The following is a 16,940-nucleotide window of genomic DNA, read 5'->3' as shown; positions in this document are numbered from 1 at the left end:
CTCACAAAAAATCAGCCCTTTCCAAACATTTTTGCCCATATAAGACAAAAAGATGTGTCGCAAAGGGGGTCGTAATAACGTGACCCTATATATTTCCCTATATATATATATATAGGGTAGCGTTCAAGGGCAAACTTTTTAGCAAACTTTTTGGCAAAACATTTTTCAAAACATAGGTTAGAGGTTTTGGAATGGGCTGATTTTTTGTGAGAATGATCTCTACGGTGAGGAGATCATCCTCACCAAAAATCAGCCCATTCCAAAACTTCTAACCCATGTTTACAAGCTGAAAAATCGTGGACCGTCCATTTTTTGTAAACTGTTTTTGATGGGGTTAGAAGTTTTGGAATGGGCTGATTTTTGGTGAGGATGATCTCCTCACCGTAGAGATCATCCTCACCAAAAATCAGCCCATTCTAAAACCTCTAACTCATGTTTTGAAAAATGTTTTGCCAAAAAGTTGGCCATTGAACGCCCCCCTCTATATATATATATAGGGTCCCGTTCGGCACCCTAAGTTTTACCACACACTTTAGCAAACGCGTTTTGTCTTACATGGGTTAGAAGTTTCGGAATGAGCTGATTTTTGGTGAGGATGATCTCTATGGTGAGGAGATCATCCTCACCAAAAATCAGCTCATTCCAAAACTTCTAACCCCATCAAAATTGATTTACAAAAAATGGACGGTCCACGATTTTTCAGCGTGTAAACATGGGGCTAAACATTTCGGAATGGGCTGATTTTTGGGGAGGATGATCTTCTAATCATAGAGATCATCCTCACCAAAAATCAGCTCATTCCAAAACTTCTAACCCATGTAGGACAAAAAACGTTGTTAAAGTGTGTGGTAAAACTTAGGGTGCTGAACATTTCCCATATATATATAGGGTCCCGTTCAGCACCCTAAGTTTTACCACACACTTTAACAAATGCGTTTTGTCCTACATGGGTTAGAAGTTTCGGAACGGGCTGATTTTTGGTGAGGATGATCTCTATGGTGAGGAGATCATCCTCACCAAAAATCAGCTCATTCCAAAACTTCTAACCCCATCAAAATTGATTTACAAAAATTGGACGGTCCACGATTTTTCAACATGTAAACATGGGGCTAAACATTTCGGAATGGGCTGATTTTTGGGGAGGATGATCTTCTAATCATAGAGATCATCCTCACCAAAAATCAGCTCATTCCAAAACTTCTAACCCATGTAGGACAAAAAACGTTTGTTAAAGTGTGTGGTAAAACTTAGGGTGCTGAACATTTCCCTATATATATATATAGAGAGAGAGAGGGGTGTTTCGAGGGATAAGAATTCAAATCAGACCTCATGATAGAGAAATCCAACCTTGGATATCGCGTGATCCAACAGTACACATCGCAAGATACAGCTGGAAGGCAGAAAGTACGTGTTTTGATTTAAATTGTGACTTATTTACACCTATGATAGAAACTGATCACGCTGTCTGTACATTGCTCCTGGTAATATCCTTCGTGGAACAGCACACACTAGGGGCCATGGTGAGCTCAAGCTCATCCCTCAACATCTCGATGACATGTCTTGCCCCATACTACTCACTTAGGTTCATATCTGTAACCAACTAAAAATCTTAGGACCAAACCAACATCAGCAAAAATGAAACTCAACAATCACATATGGCTTTAGTGTTATATTTACTTAACCAAAGCAAGCATCTACAAAAATGACTAGGAACGAAAGCTAGTGAAACCCATTACATTTAGTTCTTAATAGTTGCATTTTAAGTGAAAACAAAACAAAACAAAAGAAAGGTACAACACGTCCCTTGAAGAGGAAAAAGAAAAATACACAAAACAATCCCTTTAAGAAACACATAAGAGGCTTCTACACATGGGATCTTGACTATTTTCAAGAATTGAGAAACTAAATACTTCTGAGCTGAGCTATTAACCTCAATTTGTGGGAACAGGTCTGTAAATAAGCCACAACTTAAACCAAAGCACGTGCTTTGCTTTCCAATTAGATCTCACGGGATGGACCGTTGGATCGTGCAATATTCGACGGCTAGATTTCTCTGTCATGAAGTCTGTTTTCAATTCTATCCCCCAAACGACCCCTTATATATACACAACAAGTGTGACAACGATTTTTTTCCTTTACAGGTTAGAAGTTTCGAGATGGGCTGATTTTTGGTGAGGATGACCTCTATAGTGAGACGACCAACCTCACCCAAAAATCATCTCAATCTGAAACTTCAAACCCCAATTTAAAAGTAGAAGAATTGTGGACCATCATTCTTTTTTGTAAACAACTTTTGATTGGCTAAGAAGTTTTGGAATGAGTTGATTTTGGGTGAGGAGGTTATCTTCACCAATAATCAACCCATTTTTGTCCATGTTGGACATGAACATACATTGTAGAATGAGTCCTTTTGTGTTGGAACATTTGAAGGATTAAACAAAGAAGTGCTTGATGAAAAGGAGGCAAATTTCCATGCTATAGTATTAGATATTAAAGTGCATCCAAACAGGGCCTTAATAAAAAAATTGATATACTCAATTTAATTTTTATTACTAAATTACTGTACTCGTAAATGGATGTATTCAAGTTAATTTGAAATTTAAATATAAATGTAATGTTATAAATAAATTTTTTTCGATTTTTTTTTTTTTTAATTTTTATAGATTTATTCATTTTTATCAAGTTTATCTTGAAGTAAGACAACGCAGCCCACAAGCCCACAATTGCCCTGATGCAAAGCCTGCTGAACTGACCTAATTTCCAATCTGTTACTGTGCAATCCAGACGTGGCCCTGGCTAGACTAGCCCGGCCCAATTTCATCCCTACCTAGGCCTCCAGGTTTGAAACCATGTACACCACCTTGTAAGCTACAAAGGGCCGAGTGAGGGCTATAGCCCCATTGAAATTTCAAAAAAAAAAAAAATACTGAAATTTAGCACTATAAAAAAAACTGGCATTGTAGCGTCTGAATTTTCCCCCTCAAAATGTACCTCGACCTATATCTGCAACATCCATTTATCGCCAGCCCTGCACATAAGTTAGCAAGTGGGGGCAAAGTGGCATCGCCAACACTTGTAGAGAAAGTCGGAAGAAGAAGATGAAAGTATCTGGTCTTTTGTGTTCAATTTAAGTGATTCAAGTTAATAGATAGTAGGTAGATTAACAGAAAAATTAAAATCACATATAAAACATTAAACCACACAATATAAGAAAACAAATATAAATTTCAACAATGTCTAAATAAAAACACTACATTTTTCATCACTGTGAAGGAACATAAATACATGATTATTAGAAATAAAGATTAAAAGTTCAATCAACAATTGCCGATAATCTCTTTTTCTCTATAAGTTACGGTTTTTCTGGTTTTGTGGAGACCATTTCTCATTGGGTTCCAGGCATGGGTCCTCATCTTGTTTTTTATTTTTTCTTTTTTTTTTGTGATTTAGTTGGGGTTTGTTAGAAAATAACCCTATGATCCGAAGTATAAAATCAACAAGAAAAAAATCACACAAGACACAAGATATACATGGTTCAGTCAAAGCTTCGACCTACATCCACGGGCGAAAAAAAATGATTTCACTATATTAATCAAAGAAGAACTAAGTTACAATTTCTCTCTGTCTCTCGTATATCTCCCACACCCTTTCAGGTTCCATCGCTTACCCTTTATATGCTTAGAGTTACAAAAAGGTTAAACGGGTCATTAACGGATCATCAAAAGATCCCGTTTGAATCCATGACAATCTCCATATGCAATAATAGAAAACATAACCCAACAGGGTTTTCATAATGAGATCTTGTAGAACAAATCTCATTGAGTTGCACATTGGAGTGTGTTCAAAGAGGTTTTGACTCATTTCATCCAGTTATTACGTCCTTGAATTTTGTACTTCTGGACAAGACTTCTCTGTAATTCTATCTCTTGCAAAGATTCCAATGCTCTTACTACCAAGCCCACATCTCTTGTCCTTTTCTTAACATATGACAAATGACAAAGAAAAAAAAACATACATAAATAACAACTATAAAACATAGTAAAATAATAGATAGTGGGTAGATTAACAGAAAAATTAAAATCACATATAAAACATTAAACCACACAATATAAGAAAACAAATATAAATTTCAACAATGTCTAAATAAAAACACTACATTTTTCATCACTGTGAAGGAACATAAATACATGATTATTAGAATAAAGATTAAAAGTTCAATCAACAATTGCCGATAATCTCTTTTTCTCTATAAGTTACGGTTTTTCTGGTTTTGTGGAGACCATTTCTCATTGGGTTCCAGGCATGGGTCCTCATCTTGTTTTTTATTTTTTCTTTTTTTTTTGTGATTTAGTTGGGGTTTGTTAGAAAATAACCCTATGATCCGAAGTATAAAATCAACAAGAAAAAAATCACACAAGACACAAGATATACATGGTTCAGTCAAAGCTTCGACCTACATCCACGGGCGAAAAAAAATGATTTCACTATATTAACCAAAGAAGAACTAGGTTACAATTTCTCTCTGTCTCTCATATATCTCCCACACCCTTTCAGGTTCCATCGCTTACCCTTTATATGCTTAGAGTTACAAAAAGGTTAAACGGGTCATTAACGGATCATCAAAAGATCCCGTTTGAATCCATGACAATCTCCATATACAAGAATAGAAAACATAACCCAATAGGGTTTTCATAATGAGATCTTGTAGAACAAATCTCATTGAGTTGCACATTGGAGTGTGTTCAAAGAGGTTTTGACTCATTTCATCCAGTTATTACGTCCTTGAATTTTGTACTTCTGGACAAGACTTCTCTGTAATTCTATCTCTTGCAAAGATTCCAATGCTCTTACTACCAAGCCCACATCTCTTGTCCTTTTCTTAACATATGACAAATGACAAAGAAAAAAAAAACATACATACATAATAACAACTATAAAACATAGTAAAATAATAATAATAATAATAATAATAAAAAACAAACGATATAATACATAATAATAATAATAAAATGATCTTGAGTTCAGTTAAGGATATCTTCATAGGTTGGTCGTCAATTGGACACGCGTTTGATGGTACAAAGAGGACGTTGTGGAACCTTATGCCCTCCGCAATTTGTTGGGGGGTGTGGATGGAAAGGAATAGGCGCATATTCGAGGGGAAGCAGAAAGATCGTCCACAAACAATTTTGTCTATCTTGGGTCTTATCTTTTGTTGGTCCAAAGTTTTTAAGGAGCTTAGGGGTTTATTTTTTGAAGATTTTGTGTTTAGGTGGGATGGGATTTGTTGTTCTGTTCGTGAGTAATTTTGTCTTGTAAGGTTCTCCCAGATTGGTCATCTCGACCGATTTGTTTTTTATTCATGAATACAATGTTGTTTATCAAAAAAAAATAAAAAATTTGATCTTGACTTGTGTTCCATGAAATAAACACTAACATTCAAAAGAATAAGAAGAAGAAGAAAAATAGATAGAAGAGAAAAAATTTACAAGCATGAGATGCATCGCTTTTATCAGAATTTCCCAATGCATGAACAAAGATATAATACATAATATTATAATTACAATGTTAGATTCATTCCAATCTCTACATAATGATTTGAATTAGATGCTTCCCCCCCTCCCCCCTATTATGTATGAAACCTAAATTTTGAGAAAATAGTTAGCATTAAATCCCCCTCTAGTAAAAATAGAAGAGAATGTCTCTTCAATTGTACAAGCTAGCCATAAGTCTAAGAGGGGAGCCAAAGTGCATCTATAATTTACTACATCACACTTTGTGGGACATTACATTGCCTCACTTCTCTCAAACATTGATACTATGGTAAAAAAGCTTCTATTGCTACACCAAATTTCATTAGAACCACCCCAAGATGTGTGCCTATTCTTTGGTGACTGAGTGTCATCAACAAAAGTTGGTATGGCTATAGAATTTTTCTTAAAGTATCTTAAAGCAAACCATTTCCCTAGATTAGTATTATTCATCCCTAAGTGAACTCAATCGAAGTGATGCACTTCAGTATTACTTTGCATGAAATTAGATAGAAATTTAAACGTTGGATTGTAGCAAGGCTATTTGGTTTTCTTGGCTCTTTATTTAATAAAAAAAAAATTATAACTATTCCTCTACAAGGTTTCTATGAACATTTGTGTGAATAGAACTCACCTTGGGAAAAGGTATCTCAATGTCTATATGAGTGATCCCTTGTACTTTCTCAAATTCAAAGGAAAAAAATAAAATTCACATATTTCTTCCTTATTTTAAATAAATTTATTCTACTATTCGTTCAAAAGATCTATGGATTAACCCATTAGCATCATTGGAAATTTGTGATTTTAAAGTATTACTTAATACAAATATATAACGTTGATCATGGCAGTAGTTGCTTTTCTTTTTTTATACCTTGTGTCAACAAAAATATAAGGTGTAGACAAAACATTCTAAATTTGACAAAAATCCATGACACCACTACCCATAAAATTACAAATTTTTAAAATCATATATAAATCAACATTACTTCATATTTTTGCAAATCATCCTATGTCAGATTTATCTCTGACATTTATTCTTCTTATGGAACGTCAACCACTATCATTGTTAGATCAATATTATCTCCAATGTTTTCCTTATTTTATTTTTATTTTTTATTTCCAAGCTCATTTGCATCAAAAGGGTATTAGAGAAAGGTCATGGTTTAAAATATATATGTTTGATATTCTAACACATCAATAAGAACTTTATTAGAAATAGTTGATGTCATTTTGTCATATACATTTAAGATTCTTCTTTCAATTTTTCAACTTTTCTAGATCTAGAAAGTCTTTGTTAATAAATGAATGCAAATGATATTACTAGGATACTAAACATATAAATTCATTTAAGTTAAAATAATTAAACACATTTGAAGTACATAAAAATTAATGAAACAAAACATAATAGAGCAATTAAAAATTCCCAAAAACATTATATGAAGCATCAAAGATCTTCTACAAGATAAGATAATTAATGAAGCAAGCATATCGATTGTGACTACTCACCATTGGAAACTAAGCAACAAGATCAAAGGAAACTCATCCTTACCTATCCATAAAGCCCTTCAAGTGATAATCACCCTCCAAGTTAAAATCGCTACACATAGTAAAGACAACAACAATTAGTACTTAATATTAGTTAGAGACAGTACTACAAAATTCAAAATTATATTAGTCAAATGAAATATTCATGCCAAACATACCAAAAGTAATATTCTATTTGCTTGCGTATATCGACGTACAACTGAACTTTTGTCTCTGGGTTAGGAAAATAAAACCATATGCAAACATGAGGATAGAATTCTAACCTTCCCATCACTTCCAGATTTGGAACTTGTTCCCATATTGAAACACGGCCAAAAAATTAGAAACTTTCAAAAATAAAATTTAGGAAAAATTATCAAAAAAACAAAAAACTGTTTAAAAGGTTGGACTATCAAGCGTTTTATTAATCCTGTTCTAGGCTTTCCTAAGATGCCATGGCAATAGACGTTGTACCCAAATGCATTATTAAATAGGCTATCTGAAAGCGCCCTCGATCCGCGGGGTGCGCGGATCCGCTTTTGACCCTTGAGGTTTGGGAGTCGCCACCTAGTTATTATGGTCTAGGAACCAAACTGACTCTAAAACGGATAATGAACTAATCTACTACAGAAAATCTGAATCCGGGGATCATGTTACGGGGTTGGAAGGTGTTAGGCACCAACCCCGCCCGGCCAAAGTCGGTCTCTACTAACTTCCCAAATAAATCACATTGCTAAAAACCTAGATAAAAATAAAAATAAAAAATTTTATACCTCTCCGATAGCAAGGATTTTGCTCCCTCAGATTTGACAAAAATAGCTCCTTGTACCGTACTCCCTTGCTTCGTCCTGTCTCCGGATTTGATTTCGGATCTCCGGATTTGATTTCGGATCTCCGAAGCGAGGTATCTCCTTATTTTTGGATCTTAACTCTTCAAGTTTGTTGCATATTTTGGAATGTTTTTGAAAGGCTTTTAGGCGTTTCTTATACTAAAATCGAAGGAGGAATGTTAGGTAAGGAATTGGGGCTCCAAAACTAGGGTTTATGGGAGGCTAGGGGGCTTTTAGACCTACTTCTCATAGGATTTATGATTTGATACGAAAATAGGGTGTGAGCACCTCTATTTATAGATTTTTTTTAGGGATTGATTTGGATAGAGTTAGTATTTAATTAGAGTTGTGTTTTAGTTAGACTTATTTTAGGTAGAATTGTATTTTAATTAGAATTGTTTTAGGTAGAATTATTTTTAAGTTAGAACTCTATTAGATTGAGTTATTATTTAATTAGAACTCTATTATGACTTTTGGTCTTATTTGATTGACTTTTAATGTTTTGACTTTAGTCTTAATTGATTGACTTTTAATATCTTGACTTTAGTCTTGCTTCATTGACTTTCATTTTGACTTCAGTTTCACTTGATTGACTTTAATACCTTGACTTAAGTCTTGTTTGATTTACTTTTAATTTTTAGAGAACCCCCCTCTAAAATATCTTTAATTCTTTGAACCCCCAAATGGAGGGGTCCTTAAAGAAATACCCCACGAACCCTCAACAATTTTACTTGAAAGCCCGATTGATCGATTTTTTAATTTAAATTTTTAAATTAATTTCATCAATGTTTCACTTTAATTATTTAATATTTTATTTATTAATTTCGAAATTTTTAATTATAAAAATTGTGAAATTACCGTTTTGCCCCCGGAGATGACTTTTCACGTTTTAAGTCGGTTTTTAATGTTCTAGGATGTTTTAGAATCGATTTTTCGTAAAGAATTCAATGGAAATATTAGTTTGTGTCATTTATGAAATTTTTTGTGTGAAATGGTCGTGAACTTTATGAGGGGCATTTTCGTAATTTTGTTGAATTTTGTTAAAATTGGCGAAATGATTTATTTGGTTTTGATTTGTTATTTTATGTGTTTGAATGGGTTTTCCTAAGCGTAACGTAAGCTCTAGGATTGTTTTGAGGTTAGGGGTATTTTGGTAATTTGATCGATTTTTAGTGATTTTTATCGTGAAGCTTCTTTTTGGTCTGCAAGATGATGGTTTCTATGTTTCTGGGGTCATATTTTCCTAGCGTAACGTGATTTCTAAGGTTTTGTCAGTTCGAGATACCTCATCTGGATTTCTGAAACATATCTGGTAATAAAATAAAGCAATGGAATACACATCCATCATTGGGAATCATTGCGATCGGGTTGACGAATTGATTAATCAGGCGAGTGTAAAAATGGGGTGTCTACAGATGCCCCTCTTTGGTAGAGGGTTGAAGCAAACTAGATAGCAAATCTATGTTGGTAAATAGTGCGATATCCGAATGCCAAAGCTAGTGACAGTTCATTTTGCAGCCTGATTTAACAATTTGTCGGGGTGTTCGGATCCTTGAGGGTAAAACTCTCCCCGAATTAAAAGGTTGTCAAGTCCTTGAGCGCAAACTCTCACTGACAGTGTCAAATCCTTGAATTTTAAAAAAATTCTCCTTGACTGATATAACAACTGTGCAAGTGTGTGATTTAAAATGTGAGCATAATTTGAGCATAATCTGAGTATAAACTGAGCATAATTTGAATATAAACTGAGCATAAACTGAGCAAAATTCCGAGGATACCTTCGACGGTAACTGAGCATAGTTCCAAGAAAACCCTTGGCGGCATCTGGGCATAGTTCCGAGAAAACCCTCGGCGGTAACTGAGCATAGTTCCGAGAAAACCCTCGGCGGCATCTGAGCATAGTTCCAAGAAAACCCTCGGCGATAACTGAGCATAGTTCCGAGAAAACCCTCGGCGGCAATTGAACATAGTTCCAAGAAAACCCTCGGCGGCAACTGAGCATAGTTCCGAGAAAACCCTTGGCGGCAACTGAGCATAGTTCCGAGAAAACCCTCGGCGGCAACTGAGCATAGTTCCAAGAAAACCCTTGGCGGCAACTGAGCATAGTTCCGAGAAAACCCTCGGCGGTAACTGAGCATAGTTTCGAGAAAACCCTCGGCGGCATCTGAGCATAATTCTGAGAAAACCCTCGGCAGCATCTGAGCATAGTTCCGAGAAAACCCTCGGCGGTATCTGAGCATAGTTTGGAGAAAATCCTCGGCGGAAACTGAGCAAAATCTAAGATAGCCATTGGCGGCATCTGAGCAAAACTGGCAAAGGAATGAAGGAATTTTGGGAAATAATGAACGAATTTGGAGAAAACTGATTAGAACGAATCGGAGAACGAATAAATCTGAAAGATAATGAATCTGGAAGAGAAATGATCAAATCCAAGAATGATTGGATCTGGAAGAGAAACTGGGAATGAAATAATGCCATATTTCCTAATGAGTTATTAATTGATTTCTGGACACAGTCAAATGTGAGATCCAAAGTGCTTTTGTTTGAACCTCAAGGTTTTATCCAAAATTTTTCGTGAATTTAAAACCTGAGTTTTTATTTCTTTTGAACCTCAAGGGTTTTTCGAAAAACTGTTATCAAGAGGATAACCTTTAATTTGGGATTCTCATTATCTCTTAGGATTAACATTGCTCAAAAACAAAATGCCCCTAGTGTGACAATGTACGTGACATTGAAGATAATTGAACACATCATGCAAAGAAAAAAATGCCCCTAGTATAAGGGGGAAAAGTTACATTAAAGAAAATGCCCCTTGTATGAAGGTTTGAAATATTTGATTACCGCAAGCGCAATAAAGATCCAACTTTTAAGTTTGATTAATTTTAATAAAGATTTTGAGTCAGGCTCAAGAGAACAAAATACTTCATTTTGAGACTCATCATAGAATTCACCCTTTTCTCCATTGGTTTACTTGGGGAAGTAAAAATTTTCAGATCGATCATAGACAAGATACTTGTGGCTTCTGAGTCTATGCCTGGTTTAAGCGAAGTATTGAACTTGATTATTCGGACTTCTGATGTTTCAGCTCGGACCGCTCTCAGTTTGGGATTTTCTTCTATTTTTCTTTTTTGCTCTAACTTTTGCCTAAATCGCCTTTTCAGGTTTTCAATCTAGCGAGCTTGCTCTAGCTTTTGCCTAGATCGCCTTTTCAGGTTTTCGATCTAGCGAGCTCTTCTTTTTTTTTTCTTGGCTCTGATTGTTGCCAAAGTTGTCCTTTCAGATTTTCAACCTTGGGAGCTTGCCTTAATTTTTGCTTAAGTCGCCTTTTTCGGATTTTCAACTTAGCAGGCTTCATCATTTTTTATCTTTTTCTTCTCCTTGGAACTTCTGGAGTTGTTGTTTGATCATGCTTTGCTATCTTCCTTGACTTTTCGCACGGTACTTAGGAGGACTTTCATGGGTAAGCTTAGGACTGGGTATAAAAAGAAAGGAATTTTGAGGCTCAAAACCCAAATGCCCCTTGTGTGGCACTTCCTTTTAAATTATTTCTTTTTCTTTTCTTAAATTTTTTCCCCCATTTTGAAGATATTTTTCTTTTCTTTTGAATTTTTCTTGATTTTTTTTTATTGTGTAAGAAATATATTTTTTTATTTTGATGTAGTCAGGCCTGAAGTAACTTCTCAGGTTGCCTACGTACCCCAGAATTTTGGGATCAGACCAAAACGTAGTTCGAAGCTTTCCTCCCCTAGGTTAGGTGATCGGGCTGAGAAAGAAAAAGGCATAATTTTTCTTTTTGAAAAGGCTGCAAAGGGGTTGAGAAAGGATATGTTGAACTAGGTAACTGGGTAATATGAGGTTTGATTCGGCCAAAGATGACCTCCTTAAATGTAGTACCATTTGATTTGGTCATGATTGGTTGGTTCTGGTAATTCGATTCCATCATGATCTTGAAGTCTAACAGCTTTTCCTGGTAATATTTCCTTGACGATGAACGGATCTCCCCAATTTGGTTTGATCTTCCCTTTAGGATCAAAGATAAGTGTCTGATTCTTTTTAAGTACTAAGTCCCCGACTTGTAAGTTACGGGTCTTGATCTGTTTGTCAAACGCACGAGCGATTTTTCTTTGATAAGCTTGCAAGTGGTACAAAGCTCTTAGTCATTTTTTCCTCCAATCAAGTTTAATTCTTTATACCACTGACTAACTCAATCAGTAATTGACTTTCATTGAAGGCCTTGAGATACGAGATTTCCATTTCAACTGGTAAGATTGCTTCCATATCATACACTAGAAAATAGGGAATAGCTCCAGTAAAAGACATCATTGAAGTATGATGTGCCCCTAGTGTGAATGGTAACTTCTCTAACTAATCCTGGTGTGATTGACACATTTCCTTGATGATTGTTTTGAGATATTTTATTGGCTGCTTTTACCTTTCCATTAATCTGAGGGCGGTAAAGAGATAATGTGATGTCGAATCTCGAACTTTGAACACAAAGTGATAACCTAAGCTTTGATGTACGACCCATTATCAGAGATCAATACCGCTTCAACTGTTTCATAATCTGATAATGGTAATCTATTCTGGGAGCTCTACCATGTTGAGAAGTCTAGCACTGATACATTTTGTAAGATCTTCTTTGATCTTATTTTATCAATTCAATATCTAATCTGTGTCAGACAACACCCAAGCTTGTACCTAACATATCCTCATAGGCCCACGTGAACAAGTCTTTGAAATTTCTGAGAAAATTCATTATTCCCTTATGTTCCTCTAGGGATAGGATGGTTTTTATTTGAATGTCTTTAGGAATTAATTTATGTTCCGAGGTCAATGACCTTTGCTTTCTTGAGTGAAAGTTGTTGAGTCCGACCCTTATCTTCTTGTTCAGGAGAAAAATATATCCTTAAAACCAGATTATTAGTTAATTCGTTAATGCGCTCGAGGTATTCAAAAATTTTCTTTATCCAATCAAATTCAAAAGGGGCGACAGACACCTCTATAACTCAACAAACTAACTCGACTCAACGGAAAAAAGAGTTGATTCAATCTAAAGAAAACATGACATTGCTGGATTGATAAAAAAAATGGACTCGAGCTAATCCAAATGACTCATGAAAACTCAAGATAAGTAACAACAACGGGCTTGATTATGGACTGAGGACTCGAGACATTGCTTATAACCGACAAGACTGAAATACTATGATCTTTAGGGAATAACTGTGTAATTTTGAAAATTTCTGAGATCATTTCTGACTGTTGACCTGATATTGACGTTTGTTCTAACTGACCAGACTTATAAGACGATGGACGATTGAGCTTAGGTACAATGATAACCCTTAAACCTCTTTGAAGGTGAATTTAATCAATTTCAGTATCACCCCCTTGATAACATTTTAAATGAATCCTGAGATTTTATTGAATTCTGTGCACCAATCCATTAAACAATTCATCCATATAATGATTATTCAGAAGGAAAATAATTTTACTGCACTCTTGAAAAATATTGACAAATAATATTTTTATTGAATAACAATTTTCACAATTCTGATTATTTTTTGCAATCATTTTCTTTTTAGAAAAACATATTTTGATAATTTTATAAGGTCCATGCAAAAAATAGATTTTTGGTAAAAAACATATTTCAAAAATTTTTCATGCAAAAATAGATCTTTTGTAAATCATTTTTCCTTCATTTTCTTTTCTTTAAGAAAATATTTTCTTCTGAAAAATAGTTTGTTATTTTCTCTTGGAAAATCTTGTTCTTATGGAAAACATTTTTTGGAAAACAGTTTTTCTTAGAAAACATTATTTTCTAGAGAATAACATTTTTTTTGAAAAACACTTATTTTGGAAAACACTTTTTCTAGAAAATACTTTCCCTTCGTAAACCATTTTTCTTCCTTGAAAATTTGATTTCTATTTCATTTTAAATGGCCCGGCCCACCATGATTGTTGGATTGAGATGGACTGGGTCATTATTGTAAAAGAATAGATTCTTTATTGGGTTGGTGCACCCATTTTAATTTTCAGAAATAACAGTTTTGATCCTTGAGGACAATCATACACTCTGATCTCACCATTCACATCACTCATATACATTCATCAATCAACAGGCTCCATTCAATAAATAACCCGGGAACACCCACGATAAGTTCGGGTCGTGACCTACTGGGAAGGTTTCTAGACTCTAAGCTTACTACGTGCAATGCATTTTTATCTGGCCACCCTTGTCCAAGCACACCTATATACCTCTCGATACGTGGTGACTTGGTTTTGTATACCGTATAGGTGATAATCTAAAACCTCAACTCACTTCTCTGAAGCCAAAAACAGCCAGTTTGATCTCTAGTTGAGAGGTGGCGCACAATGCTGAGCAAGGGCCCACTTAAATACCTCTCGTCTAGAATAGCGTAGTCTATCCCCCTCGTACAGTAGGGTACAGCGGGGCAAGATCTTGCTTAGGCACCGATTTTGACCAAGAAGTGCAATTGATATACTTAGATTATCTTTTACATACCTATGGGTATGAGTCAAGAGTTGTAGCTTTCATAAATGGTTTGGCATCCCACGAAGGGACCGACCACGTATTAGTACTACGTTGGCAATCGGGACATGTGACTGTGTGACTCACAATAGGTCAAAGGCTCAGGTCGCTCCAGCTTGGGTACATCAATATACCTCTCAGAATCACCTGATCGGATGGTATTGACGTTCCCAGTTTGATATACCCAAAGGTACGTGACTGGAGTTGTGGTTTTCATAAATGACGTCGCATCTCCAAAGAGACCGGGCCACGCACTAGTGCCACGTTGGCTATATGGGACGTGTAAGTGAATAAAACAGTAAACGTGCATGTGGTGTGTGCAAAGCAGGGTGGGGTGTGCCCGGGGCCTTTTTCAAACAAAATGGTCCCATAGGCCTGATCATACTATTAATATATTAAAATACATAAACCGTAGCATCTAAATCCAAATCAGGGCATGTACATCAAAATTAGGATCATGGCATATGTATGAGATATCACATAAATATAAATGAATTGATCGTCAATCAATGGCATGTGATCAAGGTATTAAAGAAGGTTGGATATACCTTAGGCATCAAAATATGGCATATGATAATTAATTAGATCCGATCATTGCAAAAGGCACAATTTTGTAATTTTCATAGTCCAATCAAAAGTTGCTTTGAGTGATCCTAAAACAATTCAAAATTTCAAGAGATATCGAGAATGAAACAATGATTAATGAGATGAGAATTTTTTTTTATTTATTTTATTATTTTTTTGAAAAACATGCATGGCAAATCCTTTGAGAACATAGGCTAGTGTGACCAACTCATACGGTTTCGAATTTTACCAAGAGTCATTAGGTCACGTGGTTCATCATATTGGTAACCCAATGTCACAAACTTCTAGACTTAATAGAAAAGTTTGGATCAAAAAAATAAAATTCGCATTTTTTCTTTGATCCAACGTTTTAAAAATAAGCGATTACAAAATCTCAAAATAACAATAATAATAATAATCATAATAATTTTTCTTGAGGATTTCTTTTTGAAAGTTTTTAAAATTTTGATTCCCACACGCCTATGACATTGGATTGTGATTTTAAGTGACACGTGATGAGTTCAACCACACTTACCAACAAAGAAGCATTACTAAGTTAGTAATACCAGTCCCATTCATAATAATTTTTTTTTTAAATAAAAGAAAATAACTATAAAAGAATCAACTCTATATATGTTGCTGCCAGCAACAATCACGTCACAACTTACTTATTTTTATGATGCTGCCCCAATTTGTTTATGTTACTGGCAGCAACACCCCCTCACACTTTAGTTTTTTTTTTCTTTTCATGTTAATGAACCAAAACAATAAAAAAAAAGTTTTTTTTTTTTCTTCTTCTCAAACTGCTGAAGGGGCAGCAATGGAGACGTCTCCCTCTCCTTCATCTCTCTCAAAATCGAAAGGAATCCTTGAAGTTCTGATTTATGTGATAGCTGCGAAGAAAGATTAAGGCTTATATGTTTGCCTTATCTGACAGACTGTTACAACAAGAATCCTACTAGATTCGGTGTGCAAGCTTGTGACAAGTTCAGCTTGACCTGCACTTGCTGTCCGTCTAATTCTATGCAGGAAATCTATGGCTTAAGTGGCAAACTCAGCCTGAATAATTGTGAAACATTTGGAATATCAAGCCCACGAGCAGCCGCATCAGTACACACAAGTACCCTACCTCTTTCATGAAAATCAATCAAATTCTGTGTTCGCTCCTCCAAGGAACTTTCACTATGGTAACAAACACACTCAACATCAATTCCCTGCAACATCTTAACCATAAATTCAACAGCATCAACAGTATTTGCAAATACCATAGGCCGACTAACACCAATTTCATAACCTAACACTTAAGAACTAAAACCTTGCTTCACAGCATCTATGAGTACATCCACTCGTGTTCAATCTGCTTAAATACAAGTTCCCAATCAGAATCATCACCATCCCTTGTCGAACTGTGAAAACACCAATTTCTATCAACCCTGTTACATTCTCTCAGAACTACTTCAGATCATTTTGAGGTGAGAGTTTATTATAAATACTACAACTTCTGGGGAAGTTAATCAGAGGACAAAGTGATGGTTGCTCTCTCACACGCACCTTCGAGAACGGCATTCGTGAATTGATCGAAAGAACAAGGTATCCCCAAGAGTTTTCGACCATCTCGAAGCAAGATGAGAAGTTTCTTGTCAAGATAACTTGCAAGAGAGGTGAAAAAAGGATATCTTCTAGGCTTGCCCATGACATCAATTCCAATACTATGAACTACAAATCCTTTTAGTAGCTCAAAAAGCTTTCCAAAACAATAACAAACGGCAATGGCAGCTCAATTTCTCTCACGTTCCCTCACCATTCCTTCATTAAAAAAAAACCTTCAACAGACCAACAAGAAGAACTCGAACTAAACTTCTCAAAATCCTAACTTCACTCATACTCTACAAACAGAAATAACTCCCAAGTTCAAAACCCCAACTTCACCAAAGTTCTTCAGATCTA

The sequence above is a fragment of the Akebia trifoliata genome, chromosome 14 (genome assembly GCF_017979445.1).
Source record: "Akebia trifoliata isolate Shusen 1 chromosome 14, ASM1797944v1, whole genome shotgun sequence".
Taxonomy (NCBI): Eukaryota; Viridiplantae; Streptophyta; class Magnoliopsida; order Ranunculales; family Lardizabalaceae; genus Akebia; species Akebia trifoliata.
The sequence above is the reverse complement of the archived record's forward strand: the minus strand, read 5'-3'. Positions refer to the sequence as shown.